Here is a 6,000-nt window from a genome sequence, read left to right on the forward strand (position 1 = left end):
CGGTGCCAGTGAAAAACGGGGTAGATGGAAAAATTATAAAAAATTGGGAATAAACCTGTACCACCTTAAAACATCTGTTATGGTTTCATAAGAAGAAAGTTGTTACCTGCACAGGAGAGTACATGGAGAGTGAAGATCTGAGGTGTGACCCACAGATTCTCAGAGTGGCCATGTTCTCGTAAAGTTGTGAGGTGTAATTAGCAGTTAGCACTGGCAGAAGCAGGAAGTAGCACAGGTGAATCGGATATAAATAAGCATGTGGCTCAGTCCAAAATCAGGCAAAAATACCCCTTTCCTTGTCCTTCCTTTCCCTTTCTTCTCCTCTGCCTTGACCTTTGAGAGTTATGTCATGAAGTCAACTATAATGACCAATGAGGAGTAAAGAGCAGTGAGGAGAACAACAGGTTTCAGGAAAAACTACAACACCCAGAAAACTGACTACAACGAGCAGACTGTCCTCCACTGCTGTGCTGCTTTTTAGGAGAATTAACCGTTCAGTCTTTAACACTAATGTTTTCATCACAACAGAAATAACTGAATGACTGTTTAAATGAAATGCTGTTGTTGAAGAGCCTAAGTGAGCTGCACAAATGAAGAGCAAGTTATAATAAATATTCTCCAGACCCGCCAGCAGCAGTTCACATCCCTCTGTCACACAAAGAGCAAATTCATTCCACTAAATCCTGTCCTTGAGCCCCTCAGCTGTGGCCGCATCAGTGGCACATCTCAGCTAACAATTTTTGGTTCCCAGAACATTCTGGGAAGGTTATTTTTAGGTTTCTGTTTGGTTACTCCCAACATTCTATTAAGGTTCTCTGAATGTTCCCCTAACCTAACTTAAATGTAACCTTCAGCAAACCTTCACAGAAAGTTCCCTTAAGGTTCCCAGAACATTCCCCTAAGTGGAAAATACAACCTTTAGGTAACCTTTACATGACGTTCTTTGGATGTTCCCTAACCTGACCAAACTGTGACCTTTATGTTATATGAGCATATGAACAAAAAACTGTATTTATGTATCCAGCTTTGAATATTGTATAAAAATAAACATTTATGATAATCCATAAAATGTGCTCATAGAAATACACACTTTGCCATATACAAATACTATATGCACAGGAACATATATAATGTATATATATATATATATATATATATATATATATATATATATATATATATATATATATATATATATATATACGTTTTTTTCTGTTTCAAATCAGATGCCATGGCTCAGCTGACGTTAAATTCTGATTTTGTGAATAATTTCCGATTTTTTTTTTCTGTCCATATACATTTTAAAATGTTTTTATTTATATTCTGTCTTTCTTTTGTGTGACTTTGCTATTTATATGGCTATCTTGCTAGCCTCTTTAGTTTGATTCTTTAACATTAGGCAAGAAAGTTTAGGTTTATCATTTTTTGCTTAAGTTCATTAGTTCACAGCAACACTGAAAGCAGTGATTACGATATAGAGTTGAACTCTGTCTGGATGAGCATAAGTCCTGTACTCATCTGCAGCTGTCTGTCCATGGGAGTGGATCTCTCCTTCACTGTGGTTTTCCTCAAGGTTTCTCTTTTTTCAACAGTTTTTTATTTTATTTTATTTTATTTTATTTTATTTTAGCTTTTTCCTTGACAGGGATCGTTTAAAGATACAGGATTTTTTGGGACATTTCTACATTTGCTTGTTTTCTGTTAGTTAATCTGTTTTTTTCTGTTTTTGACCAATGTCTGTTTCACTGTTTTTTAAATCAATTATCCTATTAAGCCCTTAGAGGCAACTGCTGTTGTGGTTTTGGGCTTTACAAAAATAAACTGAATTGAAAAGTCATCTAGTTTCTTTCAGTTTATCATTTTCCACTCATTGGCATTTTATTGTTCATATAAAAAATGTATTTGAGAAAAATAGAAACTGTATGATTGTTGGGAAATTAGTTTGATAGACACTAAAAGAAAAACATCAGTCAATGTTGTATGAAGAGCCTCAGTAGAAGGTTAAACTTGTTGGTTACACACTAACCTTTAGAGCAGCACAGACTAATGTTCTTTGGAGGTTTGGGTGCAAACCTCTGGAGAATATTAGGTTATAACTTAACCTTTAAAGAACGTTTAGGGAATGTTTCTTTTTGGTTGGTTACAGACTGTTAGAGAAGCACAGACTAATGTTCCCTGAATAACTTAATAAAGTAAGTTGGTATTTGGAAACTTTCGCTTTGATCTGCACAGTGGATTGTGGGATGCCTCAGAGTTAATTGCCTTTGGTTAGGAACTTCCCGAGGCTCCTATGCAAAAGGAGCTATCAAAAGGAAGCACAATGGTTCCTCTCCTAACTTTACTGATCAGTGCAGTCAAACCTTGTCATGACTGACGATGATGCACGCCCAGGTCTAGGATAAGGAAAGGAGCTCTGCATCTGCCCATCTGTGGTGAGATGGGCAGATGCAGAGGATCAACTGGACCCAGGTAGGACCCAGATTCTTTATAAAAAATGTGATCAGGACAGGCACATGATGTTGCACAATATTACAGCACATTCCCTGTTAGTGAATTTTGTTTACTGACAGTTTCTTTCATAAACAACCAAATATTCTGTCTTATTCTGCATAAAAATGGCTAATTATAGTTTAGCCTGTGTGTTATTTGAACAGAATCCTATCTTAAAGTGGGGGCTAGTCTTGTATTAGTCTTGGTCAGGACTACCTTAGTTGGAAGATTTGACTAGGTGTGCATGTTTTGGGTTGATGGGAGAAACCGGAGTGTCCAGAGGAAACCCACCCAGACAAACTCCACACATAAAGGAATTTAACCTGGAACCTTTGTGCTGTGAGTGCTAGCCCCTAAGCCAACATGCATCCACTAACAGTACTTGTCAGAAAAATCCAAATCTGATTTTTTTTTTCACAAACATTACACCCCTAATGCAGCCCTCTTTCTATCCATCTCTCCCCCTCTCTCTCTCTCCTGAGCTGTAGAGGCAGAGCAGAAAGAACAGTTTTCCAATGTCTAACCTTGTCCTCTCCCAGATCTGAGTTTGTCCCAGTCATTCAGAGACCACAGGAGGTTTAGGGAACCTCAGTCTGCAGAATAACCAGGTCTATTTCTGTCTAAAGAAGAGGTGAAAAGAACAGTGTGATTTTATGACTTGATTCAGCTGCAGTTGCTAAAGACTAAGGTACACATGCTTGTTCTCTATTGATTAATGATTTGGTTCAATGGCAAGTCCAGGCTGATTTCTTTGTATTTTTTATTAGATATCAATCTGGTCACAAGCAAAAACATGTTTGTCCAATCAGTTGTGTTTATTTCAGTGATGCATGTAAAACAAAGGAGCTCACTGGTCACCCATCATTTACAAATCACATTTCTGTCACCTCATATTAACAGTTTAGTGCTTTGCTCATTAATTCAGCAGAAATGTTCTTTACTATGTTTTTCAGTCCTCCTTTTTCCATCCTTTTGTCCTCATAAGCGGCCATATTTGTTGTGATATGGACGGACCATGCATGTCGCTAATGGGCTAATCTAGCTGTCAATTATCTGAACACCAGACTCATATCTTTAGAAAGTATCGAAGAAGTGTATTCTGAATCCCAGGCAAATGTTGTAAAGTCCAGTCCATGATTTGAGTATTGCTCCTCCGTAGGACACTTCTGTTTAGTATTCCCTCCACTCTCTGGAGTCTGCAGTCGGACCCTCTCAAAGTGTCACATGTAATTTCCCTCAGTCTGAAGTGAACAGCAGATCAATACAGTCATCCCTACAGCAGCGAGAACATAGGGCCTTCAATGTCAATGTGTGTTAGATCTAAAACAGTTTTGAACCAGGACTAGACCAGGACTGCACCAGGACTGAACCAGGTGTAAGCTAAAGTGAAGAGCAGATCAATACAGTCATCTCTACAGCAGAAAAAACATAGGGCCTTCAATGTCCAGGGCTCCAGAGTGCAACCAATTTGGGTGCACAGGCGCCTAAAGGTTTGCCCGGTGCAACTATTTAAATAAATCTAGACATCAAAGATCAGCTATCGAAATTGAAAGTAAGAGGTCTCACTCTGCACTTCTATAGTGAACTGTTAAGATCTTTAAAAGCACAGACCTCTCCCTCTGACAAATTTGTGAAGCAATAGCTATAGGCTTCTAACTCAAAGAACTTAAAGAAAGGGTAAATTCTTAATTTTCACCCAAATGAAAATCTTAATCGCACCGGCGCACCCAACTCAAATCATTAGTCTGGAGCCCTGAAATGTGTGTTAGATCTAAACCAGTTTTGAGTCAGAACTAGACCAGAATTAAACAAGGACTGAATAAGGACCAAACCAGGTATAAGCTGAAGTGAAGAGCAGATCAAAACAGTCATCTCTATAGCAGCGAGAACAACCTTCACTGTCAGTGTTTGTTAGATCAAAACCAGGACTCAATCAGAACTGAACCAGGTCTGAACTAAGACTAAACCAGGACGGAAGCAGGTCTAAAACAGGTCTATACCAGGACTGAACCAGGACTGAACCAGAACTAAACCAAGGTATAAATCAAGGATTAAACCAGCACAAAACCAGGACTAAACCAAGGCAGAACCTGGTCTGAAACAGGTCTGTGCAAGTACTGAATCAGGCTTGAACAGGGAGTAAACCAGGACTAAACATGGACTAAACCAAGAACTAAACCAAGAACTAAAGAAGGACTAAAATGTTTCACTCTTGGTTCAGTGCTGTTTCAGTCCTGGTTCAGTCCCTTGTTTAGTCCTGGTTCAGTGCTGTTTCAGTCCTGGTTTAGATCTGGTTCAGTCCTGGTTCAGTCCCTTGTTTAGTCCTGGTTCAGTGCTGTTTCCGTCCTGGTTTAGCTCTGGTTCAGTCGTGGTTAAGTCCTGTTTTCTCGCTGTGTTGAGCCCATATTGCTTCACTGTTTGTGGCAGTTCCAAATGTCACACATCAGTATTCAGTGGACTGGACTGCGTGTGTTCTGTAGCACTATGGACTGAGCGTGCTCATAAATTCTCTTGCTTTAGTGAGGAAAAGACAAAAAAATACGCAGGACTGAAAAACATCACAGATTTCTGCAGAATCAATAAGTGAAGTACAAATACTAATACTAAAAACTAATAAAAACTTCTATGCACTATAACACTATAGGGCATTTTTTACTCCCTCCCTCAATCAGTGGCAGTAAATCAAAGTTACAAGCTTGAGAAATATAGACCAGACATAAACATTCTCATACTTTGATGCTACTGCAACAGTAAGTGAGGATTTCTACATTACGTGTCAAATACATACCTCCTGGCAGTGTGGAGTGTATCGATCCTGTGTCGATCTGTCTCAGGTCCTCTCAACACAGAGGGCTTCTTTTCGAGGTCCTTGTGTGTAAGTTTTTAAGTTTTAAAACAGATGTGATCACATCCATTTAAAGTTGATAAAACATTTCTTTACACCTGTAAATAGGATAAACAGCAACTTGTGACTCCTGCTGGCTTAGATTAGGCATTAAAACAAAGAATGCTCAGATTTCACATAGAATATCTTGTAGGCATGAAATAAATTATTGGAGGTTGTGTAACTTGGTTGATCAATATTACCAAAAAAAAACCTCCAGTCATCAAATCGACCCTGGTCAGACTCAAATAAGCCTATCCCTAAAGAGCAAAACTTCAACACAAGGACGGGACTGAGAATTACATATATAAACTTATGAAGTATCACATCTAAATAAGGTTACATCAAAGTCTAGGCAAATCAAACAGATCCAGATATATTTGTATTTCCTGAACCCTGGCTATCAAATGAAATGATAAGTAAGTCAATACTGAAAGTTACGTTGCCATTGTGACAGGTAATCTAAAGGAGGTGACGTTGCCATTTATCTCAAAAATAACCAGTGAATCTTCTATTCTCCTGCTCAAAGTCTAAATGTTTTAATATCTGTCTCTGTCTGTTCACTATGTAAATGAATACATTTCAAGAAAGTGCAGACTGACATGCATCTAAAAGAAACAGTAGAA

The sequence above is a fragment of the Periophthalmus magnuspinnatus genome, chromosome 15, assembly GCF_009829125.3.
Source record: "Periophthalmus magnuspinnatus isolate fPerMag1 chromosome 15, fPerMag1.2.pri, whole genome shotgun sequence".
NCBI lineage: Eukaryota > Metazoa > Chordata > Actinopteri > Gobiiformes > Gobiidae > Periophthalmus > Periophthalmus magnuspinnatus.